Source organism: Notothenia rossii, assembly GCF_949606895.1.
Source record: "Notothenia rossii genome assembly, chromosome: 3".
NCBI lineage: Eukaryota > Metazoa > Chordata > Actinopteri > Perciformes > Nototheniidae > Notothenia > Notothenia rossii.
The window spans coordinates 61,136,319-61,161,256 of record NC_136901.1 but is presented as its reverse complement, the minus strand read 5'-3'; the positions used below and the strand labels follow the sequence as shown (position 1 = coordinate 61,161,256).

The following is a 24,938-nucleotide window of genomic DNA, read 5'->3' as shown; positions in this document are numbered from 1 at the left end:
TAATCTTCATGAGCACCAAATATATTCTCACCCGGGAAATCTTCTAAAGGACTAAGTTATGCATTAAGAATTAGATCCAGGGTTCATATTAAAGTGAGAGTGGTGCATTCACACCAGCCTTTTATAGTTCGGTTGAATCGAACCCTGGTGCGTTTAGCCGCTTGGTGCAGTTCATTTGGGTCGTGTGAACACAATCCGAGACCTCTTAATTGAACTGAACATCCGGACTCTGGTCCGCTAAAATAGGTGGTCTCGGAGCGCTTGCTTGCGAACTCTGGAGCGGTTCATTGCTGGTGTGAACTCAGTCCGCACCAAAACGTAGGAAGCGTAGTATTTACGTGTCACAAGAACACGGATGTCTTCGAAAAATCTTTAGCGAAGAGTCTTTCAAGACATCCGCGGTTGTTTAGTTAAAGAGTGAGGCAGAATTATGTGTTGAACAGTGTCGTGTAAAGTAAAAATGTTCCGTCAACTACACAAAATTAAGAACACCTGTCGTCGGTGAAACGCCCCTCCTTACTGGCGAACGTCTCTCATTACAGTATATGTGTTAATGTTTTTTAACGGACGTTGTCTGATTATATAATCATATGCGCGGGCTGCTAGTGTTTGTTGATCTCCAGATTAACAGCAGCATGAGAATAACCTGCCGAAAGTGCCGATGCTCGATGGCGGAGGCTCCGGTATTAACTGCCGGGATTTGCGTTTTTACCCCCTTAATGTCTGACCAATGGTTGAACAGCATTTCCGTGCACATGACTTGTGTTTCAAGTTTATAGTCCGTTTGAGTTTTGCCCATGTGAATGCAAACCGAACCTTCTGAAAAATGAAACAATGTAACAAACTGTCGTCTGGTGCGCACCAGAAAACGGACTATTAGGTGTGAATGCAGACCCGGCGCCAGAACAAATCTGAAGGGAGGGCATATGATTTTCATGGGAGGGCACACAAAACCGTCATGTGCTGCGGGCCAGCGGCACAATATATACCAAACAGCAAGGCCAACAGCATTGCGGAAAGACGCACACTTATCACAAATACATACAGAAATAAAGGGCAACATAGAAACCACTTTTGAAACATTGTGTGCGTGGCAGCACAAACACTGGTAAATCACGAGCAAGGCACACTGGTTAACCCACTGATCCCACCGGAAAATTCTGCGCTGCGCTGCGGCTGTGCCGCGCTGCGACCTCCTCCTGCGTCATAACCTACCAGGCGCGTTTCAAAACGTTGCGGAAGCGGAGCGTCGTGTGTGCAGCCTCGCAGTTGTTGTTGATTTTGGAATATTTCCTGGACATTTGTACTTCTACAAGTAAGTAGGCTACGTAGTTAAATGGTTTATGTTTGTGTCTGTTTAAATCGTGTTTATTGTTGTTATTTCCTATTTTGTTGTGTTGTAGACTACAGACACTGTTAATAATAATTGTAATATTCCAGTTATAAAAGACATGAATCAAAGATGTGTTGCTGTATTTTAGTGGTAAAAAAATATGCATTCATCATCATAATTATTCTATATAAAATGTACAGTGCCTGTAAACCGGAGGAGAACGCTGGCATGTATTCTCCTACTTGAAAGACTACGGGGGGGTGGGGGGATGAGAAGGAGCCGGTTTTGGGTGCACCCCCTCAACCAGCAAAGGAGACAACAAGGTGATTTTCATCACCTCGTGGCTGAGCTGAGGCTGGACAGCCAACGACATCACCAATATTTTGATGGTGGTGATGGCAGGGGCACAAGGAGCTGTGCCTCGGAGGACAGCGTTGGTGGCGGCCGCCTTGATGATTCAAGGCTTGGGCTCGCTAACTCAGTCCCGGGGTTTGCCGAGGTCAAGCTTGTGACATTAAGGCGTGCTGCTGCAACGGCTGCAGTTCTTTCATCGCTATTTCGTTTTAATAAATCCTTAGACCTTTTAAGCCAATTTCTGATATCCATTTTGTAATTCAAACAGAAATGTCTACAGAATGCACAATAAACAAATCCAGAATAGGCGGCAGAGTGTGACGCTGTGATTGGTCTAAATGTGGACGAATCACAAATCACAACAGACACATGCATTTATTTGACGTAGCCTGCGATATTTTTCAATAGTATGAAGCTGCAGCGTCGGAGGCGGCAGATACAGACAAGCAGATACAGACAAGTAGATACAGACTTCTAGTTGTTTTGCAACATCGCCCCCTAGCGAATTGGATGCCCGCAAAACTACAACAAGCGAGTATTGAGTCTCATGTATTTTGTATGTAAAAAGATAGTCTTTTATATTTGTCTTATCAAATTTGACATATATGACTATTGTATTTGACATACAACAAATATATATATATTGTAGTAATAATGATATCACCTTTACATTTAGATGTATATTTTGTTAAAAGAAAACAAAACTGTTAATTTATGTTTTGGGAAAAGGGGTCTGGTTAAATACGTGTAAACTTCTTCCCACGCCTTTTCCGATGTGTAATTAGGTAGATCATTTGTTCATATATAATTTGTAATTCAATAATATTTACTTTATCAATTTGATACTGCTTACGTTTCTACAGGATCATTCTACAGTATCATAATTAATTGTTTTCATTTCATTATTATTATTAAAAAAAAAAAATTGTATTAAATCAAATGTGTCTTTGAAGAGGTGCTAGATTACTGAAAAACAACTGTTAATGTGTTTATGCACCAGGCTGCAAAAGATAAACAAGCAGTTTGACCGAGAGGCAATTCAGTGCAGAATACATTTTTATTTATTTGCACACTGAGGATTCTTCACTGGGGTGAGGCGGGGTCTGTTGTCTGTCACATTACTCACACTCTCTGCGTTGTCGTTCATGTGGGAGTATCACGAAAAACTAGGGAGCTGTATCTACGCGTCTGTATCTACCGGTCTGTATCTACCAGTCTCTATCTGCCGTCTCCGACACTGCAGCTTCATGCTACTCATTTTGTTTTAAGTTACTATCTGACATCACATACATCGTAGCATAAAAGTTCACGGTTTATTTATAGTTAAATAAAATATAATAAAAAATACATTTTTTTTAAAAAATAAATAATAAAAAACGTGTTTATTAGGGGAGGGCAGGAATGTCAAATGGGAGGGCCTGGCCCTGGCCCTCCCGCGGCGCCGGGCATGTGTGAATGCACCCTAATAAACATCTTTATCTTAATCATCTTTATCAGGGAACTGGTGTGACCAATGTTTAAAACACATGAAGACAATCAAATATTAAGTATGTTTTTGAAGTAAAAAATATACATTTACACTCAATATTTAAAAAAAGATTATTATGATCACTCAAAATTGCTGAGTGATGGAGTAATTTATCCCCAAACTGTAAGAATCTTACCGCATTAAAAACAAAACAATCAAAGCCCAAATTAAAACAAAAACAAATCAAAGCCAAAGACGTAAGAAGGTTACATACTCAATATCGTGTCCCTAACCACTGTCGGGTCGACATCCAGTACAGGAAACAATAAAGAGGAGCCACGAAGGTGGAATATCCACAGCAGTGAGGAGACATATCTATAGCCAGAGGATATAAAATACATGTTGAGGGTTAACTGGAGATTTCAACATTGAGGCCTTAAGGTGACAGTGTCTAACTCTGAGATCCAGAGCAGTTCGTTTTCAAGAGGAGAGTATTGAGAATTCCACTAAGGCTGAGAGGTAAACTTCTGACTGAACACTGATGGGTCACAGGCTCCTCCCAGGTTTCTGATATGGCTCACTCCAGTGTTCTGAGATTCTGCTTTTGAGGCTCTCATGGTTTCACTTGTGCATCCAGGATCAAAGGGGTATTTGAGCATGTAAATCACATGGTTGGTTTTACATAAGGTGACGACGTGTCTCACTTTGTGCGGTACTGCAGAGCATATTTATTATTTGTCCCACACATTAAGCCGATGTCCCACATTTGAATGACAGTCACTGTCTAAAAATGTGGCAATCAATCAATAAATAATGTATTTACTCATGGTCGCTGTTGGAGGGCGATTCCCAGAGAGTCTTTGTGAGATTAGCCAGATTTTCTTTTCCAATCGCACATGAAGTATGGCAGTAGGCTATATAGCTCCGCTCAATTTCCAGACCCAAAGATTGCAAAACAATACGGACGTGTTTACGGATGATAGTTTGTTGGAAAAAAAATCCATTCAAACCAAATATACTACATTTCTTCAATGGCATACAGATGTAGCACCGAATTTCAGACTCCAGCTTACAGCTTCCTGTCTACGACCTGCCTAAAACCAGTATAGAGGAATGTTAATCCCTCCCACTATTTTCCAAGAGGGCGTTGCCAGATTTTCAATTTCAGGTTTTAACCAGGAGATGGCGCTTCATTCACAAATACAGAAAGACAAGTTTCATGGACTTTCAGTTGTGTTTTGAAGAGCATTTGAACACATCAATATTTTAGATCAACTAAAGTATATCTAATTTTGTAATTCAATAATATATAGTCTTTATATATTAAATAATCATAATTATAATGTAAATGTTTACATTACACATCTTTATTTGTTATGCTCATACTTTTAAATGTACAATCGTTTGCTTTAATATGCAGTATATTTTTTGTATATTTTTGTGTTTGCTTCCTCCTGCTCCCTTTCGGACACATACTGTATGATTTATTATTATTATTAATATGAAGATATTATTAAGATAAGATAAGGTGTTACTTTATTGATTGAACATTTTAGTTTAGAATGTGCTGTCCCACAGTAATTCAGAAGGCTCACAGGTCACAGTTCCGACCATTATTTAAAACAATAGGTGCTTTCACACCGTCTACTACAGTTTGATTTGTATAGAGGGACCTCTGTGGCTGAATGGCCAGCGATTAGGTGTGGCGCATTTATCATAGGTGATCAGAGCTAACTGCCTGCCGTCAGATTTCATTTAAAAAACAGATCTGATTTTAAGACTACTTCTGCGCTCATAAAGAATGATAAGAATAAGAATAATGCGTATTGAACTGGTTTCATTAATTAGTAAGTTTATTTAACACTAGAACCGCCAATCGGGTCAATTTGTGTGATGTGTGTTGTGTGTGTGCAATGTAACTTTTTTTCAATAAAATATTAAAGTCTCCCAGTCCGTGACTTTTCCTGAAAGTGTGTTATGTAGCACCCTATGTTGTTAAAAATTGCATTCTAATAGCGGTATTTGACAGGTTTAGGTAGGCCTATACAAAAACCTCTGGCGGTTAGTGTTAAGGAAATTAGGTACAGTAGAAGCCCTTTTTTATCAGTAACGAATTTAGCAGTTGAACATAAAAGTCAACTAACTGAGGGTCACTTGCAATGACAGTGTTGTGTCTAATTGTAAGCTTGTCACTCAGAGTAACCTACAGTTAATTTAGCTGCTGGAGAAGAAAGATCAAGGGGGGAGGGGGGGGGAGAGCTGTGGTTGATGGGCCATTAGTTGTGTAAATACACAGCTGAGAGCTGCCGTTTCATTCGGACTGTTTAAAAAACGGTAACAACGGACTCTTTTTCTTAGCGGATGCATGTCAATTTAAATCAATACATACAACTATTTTTTAAATCAATACAACTATTTTATAAATCAATAAAAACATTTTCTAAATCCATAAAAGCATTTAAATTAATATTGGGAGTCATGTCGTTACTTTGTTGAGAATGTGGCCGTGTAATAAGCGGGATAATTTGCAGCGACTTGTTCTTTATGGGGAAAATAACACCCGTCATGTGTGTGTAGAGGTGTGTGTGGTTAAAACACTTTCATGAAGTGAAGGAATTTCCTTCTATAGAACAGCTGTGGGCAGCAGTGAGTGTCACGGACATGAATTCATAGATCAAGCCAGACTGGTGCACACACTCTCCTGTCCTGCCAGGCGACACGCCCGTTCTAAGCCGTGTCCCTCACTCCTCACATCCCTAGCTGCATCCCCACAAAATGTATTATGTTGTTACATCGTTTTAGATGTTATGTTTCAGTTGTGCTCTGTCTATGTTCAGTGATGTAAACTTGTCACCTTTCGGCTAAATTCGCCGTTTTGAATCCAAAATAGGTCGTTTGTGGGATTCATGTAGATCTGCAATAAAAATATTTTTGGGGTATTGGGGGGTCTGGGACCTGGAGTAATCTGCGGCCGTGAGCTGTTATGTGCCATCATGACACGCATGGTGTTCTTTTTTTATATATTATAATGAAGTACGAGCTGTGTGCTCGAGTCTTCCTGCCTGTCGGCTCTGCTCATGGATGTATAATAAGGCTCTGCTGCTCCGAGATGATGGTCTAGCTTCAGCAGCTACATTACCTACGAGTGCGTTCGTTAATATTAACTGCGCGTCCGGAGTCACTGTGGTACAGACTGGACCGCTGGTGAACAGCTGTTAGAACGGGCCGTTCAGGTGTTCAGAGCAGAGCTCCCTGTCGGAGCGGCAGAGCGTGATGTGAACTGAAAAGTTTTTCTGTGGCAATATTATTTAAGGAATCGTTGAGCTAGCTAGCTAGCATATATTGTCACTATCTGCTAACGTTAGCTTTAGCCTTCTATTTCTAATAGTTTTTTTCATAGGCTATAAACAGAGGTGGTATAAGTATATATATTGTACTTGAGTAAAAGTAGAAGTACTCAGATCTTGTACTTGAGTAAAAGTAGAAGCACACAGATCTTGTACTTGAATAAAAGTAGAAGTACTCAGATCTTGTACTAGAGCAGGGGCGGATCTAGAAAAATGTTCATGGGGTGGCAAGAGGGTGGCAGGAGATTTTGAGGGGTGGCATCCCTGGCAGAAGTATATGCTGATTTAATTGCAGTCATATCAATCAATGTTAACTTGGAAAGGCACAATATTAATATTTTAACTCAATAACATTTGGTGACATTTTTGTGGCACATCAGTAAAGCCTTAAATATAAATATATAAGGTGGCATACATAATTGAATGAATTTGAACTGAATGAGTTTGTCTCACTCTTAGACCAGCAGGGGTACCAAATCTATGCAGACTGCTGCAATAAGTACATTAATTAACTGTCTCATCGATGTGTGTCTGTATGAATATGATCATATAAACAATCATATTATTCCTATCAGCTGTCAATCCCTTTTATGATTCAGATATTCAGTGTTATTATTAAATAAACTATATTTTTTGGAGGAGTTAATGATGAATGTTCCTCAAGATGCTTGCTCACCCTCCTTCAAATTTGAAAGACAAGTAATTACTATCATAATTCAAAAGAATAAAAGGAACAGTTCAGCGCCCCACGACTTTACAAACAGTTACAACCTTGACTTTACATCAGAAAGAACAAACATTTAAGAAGTGACTAACTGCATCAGTTAGGGTTACAAAACGTGTATTCAGCTAAAACATATACATCGCTGCAGTTATTATCCAGTGGAAAGCCCTTACCTACTGGCCTAGTTAAATCAAAGTGGTTACTTTCTGTTGGCTGGGCAGTGAAGTTTTACGTCTTATTTGACTTTCTCAGGACTTAAAACAGTTTTTTGGGGGCAGACCCCCACAAAGAAAAAATATATATTTACACACGTAAGGACATCATCTTAACAGTTTATTATGCTCATCGAGTCATCCGTGAGCAGAGCATCAAGTTGGCATGCCTATAACAGCTGAATACGGCGATTACCATCTTGTTCAGCAAAACGCCTCACAAACTTAAGATTTAAAGCTATGGTGCATTTTGATTCAATGCTGAGTACAGCCTGAAGAACCTATCGAGGATTACAAAACTATAGGTTACTTACGTAACCCCAGTTCTCAGAGTAACATGAAGTGAGATGTCTCACTATGGGATGCGCCTCATCGCGGAGCAAACAGAAGCATCAATCTCATTACGCCAATCCTGATTGGCTGGTGATCTTGACGTCAGCGTCAGGGAATCCACCCCCTATAAGTGGCTTGCGCTACGCCGCATGCGTCATTCAAAATAAGCACCTCTTCTCGCTTCACCATAGCAAGGAGGGCCGTCTGGTGAGACATCTCACTTCATGTTACTCTGAGAACTGGGGTTACGTAAGTAACCTATAGTTCTCATTCATAACACTCCGTTCGATGTCTCACTATGGGATATTGTAGCTCCCGTATTGCCAGACGAGCTTATCTCGAAAGTCACCAAGACCAACCAGAACTTAACAGTTAGAGCTCTAACTCAGCAGGGGGCCCAGCACTGCATGGGCCACACTGGGAGCAGAGACGTCTAATCTGTAAAAGCGGACAAAAGTGAGCGGCGAGGACCAGCTCGCTGCTGCACAAATGTCTTGGATGGAAACACCCCTGAACAAAGCCCAGGATGTAGCCAGACCACGAGTCGAATGAGCACGCAAACCCGAAGGTGCCTGCAGACCCTGACTCGTGTAAGCCAAAGCAATTGCCTCCACAATCCAGTGAGAGAGCCGTTGCCTAGTAACAGGCTTGCCCTTCTGAGGGTTAGCCCAGGACACAAAGAGTTGGTCATTATGACGAAACTCTTTTGATCTGTCCATATAATTGCGTAAAGCACGGACTGGACATAGCAAATTTGGCTGCTGTTCCCCGGAGGAACACAGCGGCGGAGGAAATGCCTCAATGTCAATGGGGGTACATGAACCAACCACCTTAGGTATAAAGGCAGGGTTGGGCTTCAGCAACATTCTCGTTAACCGTCGGGCGAACTGAGTGCATGAAGGATGTACAGATAGCGCATGAATGTCACTGACTCGCTTGGCGGATGCCAGGGCCAGTAACAGCACTGTCTTGAGTGACAGGTGCTTCATGTCAGCTTCTTCCAGCGGTTCAAATGGAGGTCGAGTGAGCCCATCTAAAACCACTGTCAAGTCCCATAAGGGCACCAGTGACCTGGAAACAGGAAGGAGCCTGCGAGCTCCCTTCATAAAACGGCAGACCAGAGGATGCTGGCCGGCCGTCTTACCCTCAAAACCCACATGGCATGCAGCAATAGCAGCCAGGTACACTTTGATCGTGGAGAAAGCTCTGTGTTTATCAATTAGGTCCTGTAGAAATGATAAAATCACTCCCACAGCGCATTGAAAAGAGGTGTGCCCTTTTTGAAGGCACCAGTCCTCAAACACCCTCCACTTACAGTCATAAAGAGACCTAGTGGAGGAAGCTCTTGCACTCTGAATAGTGTTTATCACCTTCTGCGGGAGACCCACTGCATTCAGATTATACCACTCACGGGCCAGGCCCATAGGGCCATGCGCTCCGGATTTGGGTGAAAGATCGTCCCCCCCGCCTGAGACAGTATGTCTCTGCGTAGGGGGAGCTGCCACGGCTGACTGCACCGCAGCTGATATATCTCCCTCAGCCACTACCTTACAGGCCAGTGCGGAGCTATCAGGATCATTGTGTGTCGCCGTTCCCTCACTCTGGCCAGAGTTGGGGGTATCAGCGCCAGGGGTGGAAACGCGTACAGGAGGACCGGAGGCCAAATGTGCGCGAGCGCGTCCACGCCTAATGGTGCGTTTTGGTCGCGCATTGAAAAGAAAAGCTGACAGTGAGCATTTTCTTTTGATGCGAACAGATCTACCGCGGCTCGGCCGTAACGCACCCACAGCTGGCTCACAACCATTGGATGTAGAGTCCAGTCTGCATATAGTGGTACGCTTCTGGACAGCAGGTCTGCCCCGAGGTTCATCACACCCGGTACGTGCGTCGCTCTCAGAGAGAGGAGACTGCCGCAGCTCCACAAGATCAGTTTGCGTGCCAGCATGTGTAACTGGAGAGAGCGCAAACCTCCTTGTCGGTTTATATACGATATTGTGGTCGTATTTTCCGTCCTCACGAGGACATGGTGTCCTCTGAGAAAAGGCAGAAAGCGTTTTAGGGTGAGGAACACCGCTAAAAGCTCCAGGTAATTTATGTGCGACCGCTGGAGGTCTCTGCTCGAGAGACCCCTCACCGGACGACCTTCGTAAATACCTCCCCAGCCTGTCAGACATGCGTCTGTGGTGACCACCTTCCGTGAAAGGACAGCACCCATAGGCACGCCCCATACCAGAAAAGTCGGATACAGCCAGTGGCGCAGTGCCATTATGCATTTCACAGTAACCATCACTCTCCGCGCGCCATGACGCGCGGGGTTTAGTTTTAAAGCGGCTACCCAGCGCTGAAACTCCCTCATGTGTAACCGTCCCAGTCGTACGACCAGGATGGCTGACGCCATGAGCCCCAGTAACCGCAGGCATGATCTGAAAAGAACATGTTTGCGCAGCTGGAAATGAGCGAGGTAAGCTCTGAAAGCTTTCACTCTTTCCGCTGACAGGCAAAGTAAAGGGCACCGAGTTCAGGTGTAAACCCAGGAAGAGTACAGTCTGTGCCGGGCACAACATGCTCTTTTCTGTGTTTATTATGAAACCCAGGTTGAGCAGGTGCTTTACGAGGACATTTGTCTGCGTAATAGCCTCCTGTTCCGACTGTGCGAGAAGCAGCCAGTCGTCTAGGTAGGTTGCCAGGCGAATACCCTGTTGTCTTAACGGGGCTATCGCGGCTTCCGTACATCGTACAAACACTCTTGGACTGAGAGACAGACCGAAGGGAAGTACTCTGTATTCGTAACAGATCCCCTGAAATGCGAACCTCAGATATTTCCTGGGTGAATAATATACTGGGATATGGAAATACGCATCTTTCAGGTCGACTGATGTAAACCAGTCGTTTTGTCGCACAAGACGCAGCAGAGATGTGTGAGTGAGCATTCTGAATTTGTATCTTTTTAGATACGCGTTCAGAGCCCTCAAATCTAGTATTGGCCGAATTCCGTTCCCTCCCCGTTTGGGAACGAGGAAATACTTGGAAGAAAAGCCGCTCTGACTCCGCTCGGCGGGTATTATAGATATAGCCTTCTTTTCTAGAAGCGAGAGGATCTCTCTTTCTAGAATGTGGGCTGACTCCCCTCGGGCCTGTGAATACAGAACGCCCGAGAAACGAGGGGGGGTGACAGCGAATTGGAGTCTGTAGCCCCGTGTAACTGTCTTGAACACCCAAGCAGACGTTGTGAGCATCTTCCGCTGTTCGCTCCTTAGAGCCAGCGGAGATGTCACGTCTTTTGCCCTCTGAGTCTCTACTTGTTGTGTTATGGGGCCCTCTAGTGTCTGAACACGGTGGTACCCCGATTTGACAGTCCCCACCGACACTGCGTATGCACGTGACGGAGGTGCCTTAACAACCCCAGCCGGCACTGCGCCTGCACGTGATGGTGGTAGCCTCACAGCCCCAGTCGTCACTGCGCATGCGCGTGGCGGCGGTGCCTTCACAGACCCGTTCATTGTCCGCCTTTTGAGAGAGGCCGTAGCTGCTCTCAAAAGGGGAACAAATGGCGGGCTGTTTATTGGTTTTATTGTTTTCATTGTTTTCTCTTTCATTTTTCTGAGCTGCGCCCTCAGCCTGAGGCCTGGATGCGTCAGCGGAAAATGCTTTATCTGAGAAAACAGAACAATATTGTGACATGTGTTTTGGTGCACTTGAGGATGGCGTTGAGACATCTCTCGAGGCAGCGGGAACACATCTGGAGCTGGGGAACCTTCCAGCTCCGTCACCGAGGGAAGAAGAGGAGGCTGTCAGGCCGCCAGCTTCTTCTTCCTCGACTGCTGGCCGAAATTCCGGGTTGGCTGCGCCTGGGCTGCAGCCGGAACCGGAAATGTTCTGGGCCAACTCGCCCTCGTCTCCTGCCTGGGCTGGGGACTCGGGGTGGGCCGTAACCTCTGCTGTTTCGGTACTTTAAACCGAGCAGCTGAGGTAGCTTGGGCGAAGGACTGCCGCTGTGAAGGCAGCGGCTGGACCCTTCGAGGAAGACAGAGGTGGAGGGCCTCGTCTTCCTTCTTCTTGGACTCGCATCTCTTCTGCATAGAAGCGAGCGCAGATCCAAAAATCCCCTCGGGAACGATGGGCATGTCCAGCACATCCTCTCTTTCCCGGTCTGGGAGGTTGGTGAGGTTGAGCCATCTAGCTCTTTCCTGCACGACTATAATTCCCATTGCCTTTCCCGTGGCCTGGACGGCGCAGCGTTGAACGCGGAGACAGATGTCCGTGATCGCGGCTATCTCGTCCAGTACTCCCGGTCCCGGATTACTTGACAGATCCTCGCAGAGCTCCGCTTGGTAAGCGGTTAGCAGCGAGGAAACGTTCAAAGCCCTGGCAGACAATGGGATGTCTAGTCTGGCTGCGGCACGCTGACACACGGCCTGCAGGTCCATACTCAGACAGGGCGAAGCTGGTGTGCTATCGCCCGGGAGAGCAGCCATCGCTCCCGGCGTTGCAGCCTGAGCCGATGACATGAAGACGTTGTCTTCCTGCTCATCAGAGTCGGACAGGAGGAATCCAGAGGTTTCATCCTCTTCGTCCTCCGTATAGTCCAACTCCAGGACATCTTCTGCGGGCGAGACCATGGTGAGGTCCAGCCGGGGGCCCCAGCTTGGTATAGCGTGGGGCCCCGCTCGCACGTCCCTCGCTGCCACCGAGTCCCAGCCTGACACGGCGCGGGACTCCGGTTCTGCAGCTGCCACGAATGATGAGCCCCAGACCGACACAGTGCGGGGCTCCATCTCTGTGGCGGACGCCCCCATGTCTTGATTTCCGTCCGGTAAATCAGAGGACATGAGGGGGTCCTGACCCGACAAGCTAGCTTGGCGAGCTAACCGTCGGCGGAGGCTCTTCACGGTGAAACGGGCACAATGCCCGCATGAGCCGGGGTTGTCGATAGCCTCCTGGGCATGTTGCAGCCCGAGACAGGACGAGCACACCTGGTGTGCGTCTGTGTCCGAAATCTCCAACCCGCAGCCGCAGAGCCGAGCCTCCGATTCCCTGGCTCCTCTGGTGTGAGGGAGAGACGTGTCCATCTTGTCCACCATTATGGCGACGTGGGAAGGACGCGCTCGTAGCAGGTGCGTTGCTGAGAAAAGAGAATCACAACCTGTCGTTAATCCGGAGAAAAAGTGACGGTGTAGATTTTATTCTCAAAGAATATTAACTGGTGTGTTAATACCTTTTTTATCTTCTACTCCTCTGGTGTGAGAGAGAAAAAGAAAAAACGTCCTCGCTACCGTGGTGTCGGTAGTGAGGGAAGACAAACTAGCAACACGTGTGTTGCTAGCTTGAAAAAATCAAAACCTTACCTTTATTTCCGAAGAAAAAACGGCGAGGTCGATTTGCAATACTAACTGGTGTGTTAGTATTAACAGTCTTCTTGCAGAAGTATATATAGAAGTAGCCGGCGAGCGCCCGTCGACCGAAGTTAGCTTGGATAGCTTGGTTCAGTCTGTGGACTGTTAAGCTAGCCCGGCTACCAATATAGAGATGTGCTCTGAAGCGAGAAGAGGTGTTTGAATGACGCATGCGGCGTAGCGCAAGCCACTTATAGGGGGTGGATTCCCTGACGCTGACGTCAAGATCACCAGCCAATCAGGATTGGCGTAATGAGATTGATGCTTCTGTTTGCTCCGCGATGAGGCGCATCCCATAGTGAGACATCGAACGGAGTGTTATGAATGAGAACTAATGTCACAACAGGACTTAGAAAAGCTTGTCCATGCTTTTATTTTCAGTAGACTTGACTGCTGCAATAGTGTATTCACAGGGCTGACAACAAAATCCATCAGAAATCTGCAGCTGATTCAGAACGCTGCTGCACGTGTCCTCACTAAAAGAGTGGATCACATCAGTCCGGTTCTGAAATCTTTACACTGGCTTCCAGTCGGCCAAATAATCTATTTTAAAATACTATTGCTAGTTTTTTAAATCATTACATGGTTTAGGATCAAAGTATATTGTTGAACTCCTGCATAATTACGAGCCATCAAGGTGCCTCAGGTCTTCTGGGACGGGTCTTCTATCGGTTCCGAGAGTAAAAACAAAACATGGAGAGGCAGCATTTAGCTATTATGCCCTGACAATCTGGAACAAACTACCCAAATCATGCACGTCCGCAGAAATGCTTACTATTTTTAAATGGAGACTAAAAACATATCTCTTTGGTTGCTTTTAATTGAGCTGCTCATATTCGCACTACAGTATGCCTTTTAAACATGTATTGTATACCCGTGGTGTTTATTTGTATTATTTTATTATCTTTGCTTTGTAATGCCTGTTGTAAAATGCCATTATATGTGTTTTTACTGTATGTATTCCTAAAAAGTCTTTTAATTTGTTTTGTAAAGCACTTTGAATTGTCGCGTACAGAAAAGTGCTATATAAATAAACTTGCCTTGCAGCCAAACCTGACGTGCTCTTCTCTGTCACTGTAGACCGCAAATACCTCCTTCCTTCCGTCTACTTGGATCCGAAATGCTTCTCGTTTTGCGCTGTCCCCCCATTCAAATGAAATCGCCGCCAATCATATTTCCAGGCTCCCGACAGGGCCGGGGGAGGGGTTACAAGGCTCGCGTCTTGTGCTGCATTCACTTGCACTCGGACATTAGAGCTTTTCTCTCATAAATGTCCGATGAGCCACAACTTTTCTTTCAAAACAAAGCTGTCAACTGGGGTGGCAGCTGGGGTGGCAAGGCATTTTTCTGACCCCGTGCCACCCCGTAGAACCGCCACTGTACTAGAGTAAAAGTAAAAGTACTCAGATCTTGTACTTGAGTACTCAGATCTTGTACTTGAGTAAAAGTAAAAGTACCAGAGTGTAGGAATGCTCTGTTACAGTAAAAGTCCTGCATTCAAAAGGTTCCTCAAGTAAAAGTAGAAAAGTATTCTCATCAAAATATAGTGAAAGTAGCGACAGTAAAAGTAGTCATTGTACAGATTGGTCCATTTCAGAATAATAGATATGATATGTTTTATAATGATTGATCATGAAAGTGTTCTCAAAGCTGGTAAAGGTGCAGCTAGTTTGAATGACTTTGTATACTGCAGGGTAGCTTGTGGATTTACTCCAGGTGGAACTAAAGTCTGATTTAACACTTGATTATATTTCACATCATTCATCCACATCTGTAAAGTAACTAAAGGTATTAAATACATGTAGTGGAGTAGAAGTACACCATGTACCTCTGAACTGTAGTGGGGTAGAAGAACAAAGTAGAGAAAACATTGAAATACTTAAATAAAGTACAAGTATCTCAAAATTGTGCCCAAGTATAGTACTTGTTGAGTTTATGAACTTAGTTACTTTACACCATTTGGCTATAAAGATAGAAAGACTTAAGCCTTGCACAGAGGCCTGAAAATACATTTTCAAAATGCTCAACAGTGCTGCCAAAATTATAAACTGACTGCTACACAATTTAAAATAAATGCTTTTATATATTTCTATCAGATGTGACTCTTTGGCGTTTCTGTTATTATTAACACTGCTGCTTTAGTTGTTCTGACTGCTAAAATCCTCTGTCATTCCGTGGGGTGGGGGAGCCGGGGGCTCGGATCCTTGTCACCTTTTTCATACCTGATGAGTTTGCATCCCTGTATGTTAAAAAGCCTCAGTCACCTTAATTCATGTAATAAAAACATCTCAGGTCAGTAACACTCAAAGCTAAATGTGCAATACCATGTTCAGCTATGTTACTATTTATAATGTTATTGTTGTTACATCAGAAGATGTACATATTGGAATGATTTCTTAACTTACAGTAGGCTATTTTTTACAGTATGTGTTGGAAGGATGTATTAAATTACTATGAATATTGTCATTGTTGAAGGCTTTTAGAGAAGGATGAACTATAAGCCTGAATTACATAACATTTTATACCTAAAAACATAAAAGCCACAATAAATAAATCACAATTATTCTAGTTATTTTTACCTCCCGTATTGCTTTCAACCCACCAGCTTTTATGGTGTTGTTACGTCACTAACTGTAAGCTTGTCACATACAGTCTATGGTCACTCAGAGTAACCTACTGTTAATTTAGCTGCTGGAGAAGAAAGATCAGGGGGGGAGGGGGGGGGGGGGGGGGGAGAGAGCTGTGGTTGATGGGCCATTAGTTGTGTAAATACACAGCTGAGAGCTGCCGTTTCATTAACACTGTTTAACAAACGGTAACAACGGACCATTTTTCTTAGCGGATGCATGTCAATTTAAATCAATACATACAACTATTTTTTAAATCGATAAAAACATTTTCTAAATCCATAAAAGCATTTCAATTAATACTGGGAGTCATGTCATTACTTTGTTGAGAATGTGGCCGTGTAATAAGCGGGATAATTTGCAGCGACTTGTTCCTTATGGGGAAAATAACACCCGTCATGCAGATCAGGATCCCTCCGCTACGCTTTGGGATCCTGATCTGCCGACGAGGCTCCATTAAAATATAAATATTTTTGGTGAATTACTGAGTTTAGGCACGTTAATAATGTTTTAATGAAGTTGAATACAGTATATTCATATGTGTCAGTGATTTCATGTCAATTCGGCGAACATAAACATAAATGATCGTGGTGAAGATGATGATTAAATTAGGATTAAAAATTGAGAGCCGGGCTGCATTTCCTCCTGTTCGTTTTTTTCGACTAAACAACATTATTTTGTTAAATAACAACATGGTGATGTTTTGTAAATGATTACATGTCTCTTATTTAGCACAGAGTATGATATCCGTGACATATGGATCTTAACAAAGTTCCGCCAGGGGTGGACTGGCCATCTGGCATACCGGGCATCGTCCCGGTGGGTCGTTGACCCAATGTGGGCCGGTCCGCAATGTTTTTTTTTTCTTTTCGTTTTTTTCCCTCTAAATTCCCTCCAATTGGGCCGGCCAATTGGCTACACAAGACTAGCAGTGTGTTGCCAGCATCGACACATATTATTGGTCTATTGTTTGTCATTGTCAATCAATCATGGGCTGACAGGCTCAGAGAGCCCTGACAGTGCTGTCAATTACAACACAAACCAGGGTGGGGCGGGACCTCATGGCATGGGTGGGAGTCGCGGGACGGACTGCTGCTGAGCTGAAAATGGATAAGCAGAAGAAATGCCCGGGTGGCGCTGAAAAACTGCGACTTAAAAAGCTGAAGTCTCTGGAGGTGGAGGCTGCTAAATATTCTAAATTGACGGACTTATTTGGTGCCGGGGTCACCACCCCAGCAGGTGCTGCTGCGCCGGGAGACGAGCGAGTGGAGGCATACATGGTAAGTAACGTTAGCTTGGGGCTGGCTAGGCTACATTTTTGAGACATGTCCAAAAAAAAAGGAGAAAACGTTTTTACATTGAATGTGATGTGACCTAATGAACTGCATAGTCCTACTTGTGACAACATATTAGCCCAGAGTTGAAGGGCTGTGAATGTTGGTAGTTGTGGTTGATTTTGTTTAAATATGCCGAATTGTGATATTATGGGTTTTTATTGTTCAGATGATTTAGCTAGGCAAGCTAAGAGCTGCTAACGTCAGCGGTTTCTTGTACCCATAGCAACAGTAAACGTTCACATGGACCAACGAGCTGTAAGTAGAGATGAAGCTGCAGAATCAAGCTGTATTGTAAATACAGATGAGATACTTTGAATTTTAGCACAAAATATAAGTAAACCTATAGGAAATAATTAGATTAATTTGCAATATTTGCCATTGAATTTATTGTAATCTTTCAATTCATTTATTGTTTATTGAGGTGATAACTATTTCATAATTTGTGTGTAACTTTAATTTCTGTGTAAATCTGTTACTTTTACTGTAGTTTTCAAATGGCTGTGTATAGTGCTGTCTTGAGCATTTTCAGGTATTGTCACAAAGATCTGACTTTTTTGCATTGGAAAACACTAGTTAGTGTCATAATGAAAACATGGCAAAGCCACTAGTGTTGTTACGCTCGCGAACGTTTCGTTCAATATGAACTAATCTTTTATCTTGTACATTATTCTGTGGTTTTGAGTTATTTCCCCATCCAATGATAAATGCTTTCCCTATGTCCAGCCCAGACAGGTTCACGGCAAGTCCAGCTGGTCAGTTCAGGGAGAGAGCCAGACCAATTCAGGCAGCCCAAAGAGTGCACCACCTGAGAGGGAAAAGGCTGTAGAGAGTGAGGAGTATGTCAGCCCAAAGACAGGATCACCTGAGAGGGAAAATGCTGGAGAGAGTGAGGAGTTCATCAGCCCAAAGACAGGATCACCTGAGAGGGAAACAGCTGTTGAGAGCTATGAGTGTGCCAGTCAACTAACTGATTTTTTTTCACAACCTGATCAGAGAAATCTCCAGTCATTTTTAAATTACCATCCTCAGCAAAAAAGTAGCAATCCAGTGGTGCAGAAAGTGTTCTGTAGCAGAGACGGCACCAGTAGAAGGTGGCTGACGTACTGTCCAGAGCGTCACATGCTGTATTGTTTCATCTGCATGGCATTCGGTAAGAGAACTGATAGCAGTCTGTTCATCAGTGGAATGTCAGATTGGAGGCATATACACCAGCGCACAGAGGAACATGAGAGAAGCAGTGGACACAGAAACTGTGCTGAAGCTTACCTCTTGAAATCCGCCAGTGCTGATATCAGCAGTGTGTTTGGTGGCAGTCAGATGTCGGCGCACAGAGAGCAGGTCAGAAAGAGACGGCAGGTTTTGGAGCGCATCATAGATGTCATCAAGGTTCTTGGGAAGAGGGGGCTTGCATACAGGAGGTCAGAAAATGAGGCAGCATATACTCTGGAAGACCACACAGTTGATCATGGTAATTTCTTGGAACTCATACTTCAACTGGGGAAGTATGATTTCTGTTTAAAAGAGCTGCATTGACAGCTGCATTGAGAACAGCAAAAAGTTGCATTTGTCTGGTGGCACGAGAGGCAGAGGCTCCCTTGTAACTTTACTCTCCAAAACCACAGTCAACTCAGTGATAGATGCAATTCACCATCTGATTCAAGAAAACATCTCCAGTGATATCAAGAAAGCAGGAATGTTTTCAGTGCAGCTGGAAACAACACAGGACATCACCTCTCAGGATCAATGCTCTATAATTATGAGGTGTGTTACTGATGTTGTTCATGAGAGGCTTGTTGCAGTGCTGAAGTGCAGTTCATCCACTGGACAGGCCTTGGTCAACATGCTGTCAGAAGTTCTGGATAAAATGGGCCTCAGCAAGACCATGTGCATTGGAAATGCGACTGATGGGGCATCAAACATGCAAGGCCAATACAAAGGATACTCCTCACTATTGTCTGCACAATCTCCAAACCAGGTGCATGTATGGTGCTACGCACATGTACTAAATCTGGTGCTTGCAAACACAACCCAGATTGTTATTGAGAGTGGGTCCCTGTTTGCGCTCCTCAATGGCATTGCGGTATTCATCAAAGAGTCATATAAAAGGATGAATGTGTGGGAAGAGTCAGGCCGAAACAAGAGACGTAGACGCCTTGCTCCTATTTGCGAGACACGCTGGTGGGCCAAGCATGAGGCCCTGAAGAAGGTGTTTGGCTCCTTTGGAAAACCGGAAGATGGTCTGTACGTTGATGTGCTGTTGACATTATCAGCTATACAGAAACAGGCAACAGTGAAACCATGTATCCGTGTCATGGCCAGAGGATATGCAGAGTCATTGCTCAACTATGAGACGATCTTGACGGCTCAAATCTTCCTCCGCATATTTGAACATACCTCTCCATTGTCTAAATACCTTCAGACGGCAGGATTGGACATCCTCTCTGCTCACAGAATGGTGGCATCGACACAGGATACGCTGAAAAGCTTGGGAAGAGATTTTGAATCTGTAAAAAAAGCAGCAGACACATTTGTCAACTGGACAAACACAGAAATCTAAGAGAGAGATGACACGGACATAGAAGTGGAGGCCACACTGCCACAAAAGTCGAGGAGGATGAAAAAAGTCTTGCCTGGAGAGATGGCTCAGGATGAGACCCTGGATGATGCAGAAAAATCCTATGAGGTGAATGTGCATAACCGGATCATGGACACAGCAATTGAAGCCATTCATAGGCGCTTTTTAACACACGGCAATCTATATGCTGACTTGGCATGTCTGGATCCCAGAAACTTCCCTCAGCTCTGCACCAGTGCTCTTCCCCAGTCTGCCCTTCAAGACTTAAGCAAGTGCTTGCAAGGATTTGACAGCAGGGCAACCAAGGAAAATATGCAGGCCGAGTTGAAAAGCTTTGCACTCCAGTGGAACAGGCTGAAGGCATCCCCATTTGCAGAGTACAAAGCAAGAACAGTAGAAGATGGATCAGGTGGTGAGGAGGACAACACAGAAGAGGTTGAGATAACTCCCATAAACTGTTGCTCCTGCAAAGAATGCCCTCTGTGCTGCTACCAGATACTTCGCCGTTTCAACATGCTAACAGATGCATAACCTGCCCTAGGCCTTGCTTATAAATACCTGCTTACATTATCCCTCACACAGGTGGCTTGTGAGCACACATTTTCAATTTTGAAGTTTATTAAAAACAGACTCAGAAGCACCCTCTCATCTGATAAATTGGAGGCATTTATGTTGATGGCCACAGAGAAAGACATCCTCATGTCCTTGGACTCTGACTCTGTGATAGACAGACGAGAAGAGTGAGCTGCTTAAAAAGCTGCTCCACTGATAAGGCGAGAAATATTTAATATTATTGTTATTATCACACATCACACATTATGGATGTAGTAATTCATTATTTGTCATTTTAATGATGCTTTTCAGAAGTTGTATTGTGCTTATGTGTTGATCCTTACTGGTGTGATCATGTACACTAAATTATCAATTATTCTCCATTACAGGTTGTTCTGATATATTTGAGGAGTCGTTCTCCCTCTGTTCTATATGTGGACTTGTTCTCTCATTTGGGACCACTGTTAGAATTTGGTAAGTTTATCATGTATTTTTTTATGTTGTATAAATTCATACTTCATAATTTAAAAAAAGTTTTGAAAAAAACGCACATCCCAAAAGTTTTCAACTCTAGGTGCAGGACAGAGGAAAACATTTTATTTATTTTTCAGACTTAATAATGTATCTAATTCCCTCTCAGGTTGACCACTTGACATGTGAGAGCTTGAGGAGTTGTTCCCCCTCCGTCCATGTTCGAGGACTTGCTCTCTCTCTGCGTCCACTCTCTACCTTCACTGCACCAAAGTTTGGCTGTTGAGTCTCCTCTAGTATGGTGAGTTTATAATTTTTTATGTTTTATGAAATCATACTTAATTTGTGATGATTAGAGACTTAATAATGTATCCGATTCCCTCTCAGGTTGACCACTTGACATGTGAGAGCTTGAGGAGTTATTCCCCCTCCGTCCATTTTCAAGGATTTGCTCCCTTACTGCCTCCACTTCACCACTTTTTGAGAAGTCTATGATTTGTTGAGTATGTCATGTGTCTTATAATGTTATATGAATTCATACTTGATTTGTGATGATGAGAGACTTAATAATGTTTCCATGTCTCTTTTAGGTGGACCACCCTATATATGAGAGCCAAAGGAGTTTTTTTCCCTCTGTCCCCTTTTGAGGACCTGCTTTGTCTCCTCCATCATTCACTGGGCCACTTTTAGGCTCCTGAGCTTATTTCATGTGGTGAGAGGAATGCAATATGTGTATGTTTAAAGGTTATGTTTAAAGGTTTATGTGAAGAAACATACTATATGTGTGATAAAATGACAATTGGTAATTCATAAATGTCTCTTTATATTCTCTGCTACCATTATCTCCTGTCAAACAGGTTTTCCTGACCTGCTAGAAGTTCTTCTATGATGCTTGAGTCATCCATCATATCTGAGAGCTTCGTCTTGACTTTGTGAGTTTATTATGCAACTTGTTTTGTCTCAGATTGAAACAAAAGGTTTGATTATGATTATGTCCTGGCTGAAGATTTTCATATTGATGGTTTTAATTTCAAACATCTGCATATCTTTTAAGTTCAATTAACAGTTATGCAGGTAGGCCTTAGGGCTCTTTTGAGACTTAAGTCATCCTTCATGACAGATACATTTGTTCACTAAGTGTCACTACGTCACAATATGGCTACATGGCTACTTATATTTGTCAGTACACAGATACTGAGTACAAGTTCTGTTTGCTGTTTCTTGCAGGTCATGAATTTGGTGAGGAGTGGAGCTGGCTGGCTGCGGACGGGAAAGTATAGAGCAATACATACTTGTGCACATACACGTATATGAGAATGCATATCTATTCAGACCTGTAACCCATGTCTTAGACTTTTCACACAGCTACAGTATATATATATATATTTTTTTTTTTTCCAATTCTCTATTTATGGTTTCATAATGAGTGAGTGAGCTCCAGCTCTAATGCTGCTACTGTCTGTAATATGTTTCTATTTAGATTATTTGTCAGGATATTTTTTTGTTATTATTGTCCGAGTCTGGTTTTAACTAATACTGGGCTTACACCAAAAGATTTTCAAAGTCACAGACTAAAAACTGAAAGGGTAGCATAAGGGTTCTTCCCGTTAGTCTCGTCCCACCTCTAGTCATGACATAACTTCTGTTGTGATTTGACACTATAATGAATAAAGATTGATTGATATAGCTGTCAATTTTAGTCCTTGAGTTCATAGTTAAGTGCTTTATTTGTTAACTGCTATCAAGGAATATGACTCTCCTTTGTAGTATGCATGAGAGAAGATGCCGCAAGTTTAGTGGACCTCTATGTAGTGTCCGCTGATAATGTAGTGGGCTGGTCTGGACAGAAAATGCCAGGGCTGAATTTTTGTCCCAGTCCACCCCTGAGTTCCGCTGAACATCCAGCGTACTGTATCTGATTTTATTTCACATGAGCTCCAGTGTGGAACCCCACTGCACCCACTGGTGGATCAATGATCCATTGCAGCTGGCTTCATTATAATTACATTTATCTATCACGGGGGCGGTCTCAAGTCAAGCTGGAGGTTTTCCCTTGAGCGAGGGCAGATCACGTACCAATCACGGCCCTCGCGTTTCAAACTGTCTGAAATGGATCGCTACCTCTGTAGTTTGTGCAAACAGTTAACCCATAGTAAAGCATTGCTATTGATAATTATAGCCTATAAATTCAATATAAAACATTTTTAAGGGTTAGGAGGGCATTACATTTAAATGTAAACTAGCTCTTTTCATTGCAGTTACATTTTCCCGCCCAAACGTAATCTTTATCCCACATGGGGCTTGTTTGCACCTGATTGTTTTACATGAGATGTTTCCTTTTTTTAATTAATCAGCACCCTACACATTCTATGGTCGAGCGGTATTTTATCTTCACTAAGTACATGCCTTATTAGCTGTGTGTATTACAACATATCTCTTAGAAATGTGTTGGAGGCAATATGATTGTGTAAGAATCTGGATCACGCAACGTGTGTGTGTGTGTGTGTGTGTGTGTGTGTGTGTGTGTGTGTGTGTGTGTGTGTGTGTGTGTGTGTGTGTGTGTGTGTCTGTGTGTGTCTCTGTGTGTCACAGTTTGTACAGTTTGTACACTCACATCTTTGTCCCCTACATGTTTATCTGAAGTGACCCAGTTAGTGAATGCTTGAACGGGTCATTGTGTCCATGCCAGCAGTGATTTTGGATCCCCAGCGCTGACAGAATTATAGCTGAAGGCTGTTTCTCCATCAACTCACCTCAGAAGACTCCTTTCACCTGACATGAACGCTTAGCGGGTCACACACAATGACTGTCTCCCTCCTCCCAGCCCCCCCCGCTCCCGTCCGCTCACATCTCCTCCAGTCCTCCGATGAGATTAAACTTTAAAGTCCTCTTTTAGCATCACTAAATTATTGCCATATTCAATCTGAGACATTAGTATAACAACCGTAAACAAACAGAGTCAGTGCTCAGCGGAGCGGCAGCCCCTCGCGGCTTCTCTTCTGTCACAATGTATCGTCTGGGAGCTTTTCTCCATCGCAACAGCAGGGCCATAGCAGGGCCACAGCCTGGACTCTAGCATTGATGCAAGGAGGGCTGAATCTGGCTCTTTGGCATGAGAACTGTTGAGTTATACCAGTTGGCTTAGTTGGCTTAACCAGTTAAGCCCAAAGCCTGTTTTTCAGGTCTCAGGCTCGAAAATGACTTTCCCAGACTATATCTTCACTTCTAAAAGGGTTAAATTAATAATAATTGTTCTCAAAGCAATGATAAACCTGTGAGTTGGATGTAGAAAAGTCAGAATCAATATAGAACTGTTTTTATTTTAAAGTAAATTCAGATTGAACATAGTAAAACAATTTAAATTATATTTTCCGTCCAAAAAAAAAACATTACTCAGTGCATGACATTAAAGGCCCAGTGAAGTGTGCACCTGTGCATGATCTGTTATGCTAATACGTATAGTAATGACCAAAATTGTCCATTGGAACCCATATCAAAAAATGTTGGAATAGCAACAAATTTGACGAGTTTTGAATTTTCCGGGGAAATCTGCAGTCGACCTTCGCCTTCGTGGGCGTGGCTTGCGATCTACTGCGTGACGTCACGAGATGGACGCCGCTGCACTGTTTACATTCACCACCGTTCCTTTTTTCTCTTTTTCAAAGTCGAATTTCTCAACGTTTTTGAGCTAGTATTTTCCTGGAAAGTGTGTCGGAGTCGACTGGAAGTGATTGCCAATCGAGAAAACCTGAAAATGGAGGCGACAGTGAAGAAAGAGGGATGAAAAACACAGGGGAAACGATGCATTGCCGCTGGCTGTAGTAATGTCAAGTCTGCCGAAGTGGCGATGTTTCTGTTCCCAAAAGATGAAGGTGAGCCTGGCTGGTGTCATTGTTTCGTAGATTATTTGATTGATCATGATAAATAAAGGCCAGTGGTCGATTCGAGAGAGAGAGAAAGAGAGACTGACAGAGTTACAGGGTTGTTGTTAGCATCTGGTGCTAGCTCGGAGCTAACGGAGATTAGCTGTTTCAACAATAAGGAGAGGGAGAGTGCTCTCCTGTGGGACTGAGAGAGATAACGTCAGCTCAGGGAGGTAAACTGTAGCCTAAGTTATCTCAGTGGGTTTGGTCATCTATGTAAACAAATATTTCCATCTATGTAATATTAGTTGTATAAAATAGGTTAAGAAATCATTCCAATGTTTTTTGA

At 43.4% G+C, this 24,938-nt stretch overlaps 1 long non-coding RNA gene across 3 annotated transcripts; it reads left to right on the top strand.

Moving 5' to 3' along the window:
* The first annotated feature begins 20,631 nt into the window (after nucleotides 1–20,631).
* Nucleotides 20,632–21,989, top strand: LOC307033288. Of its 3 annotated transcripts, none has more exons than XR_013806457.1 (4): nucleotides 20,632–20,729; nucleotides 20,896–21,027; nucleotides 21,114–21,229; nucleotides 21,317–21,989. It is a non-coding gene; the product is annotated as an uncharacterized lncRNA (long non-coding RNA). The 3 variants fall into 3 exon arrangements; XR_013806458.1 differs by having other exon boundaries at nucleotides 21,114–21,438; nucleotides 21,584–21,989; XR_013806459.1 differs by having other exon boundaries at nucleotides 21,114–21,989.
* The last annotated feature ends 2,949 nt before the right edge of the window (nucleotides 21,990–24,938 follow it).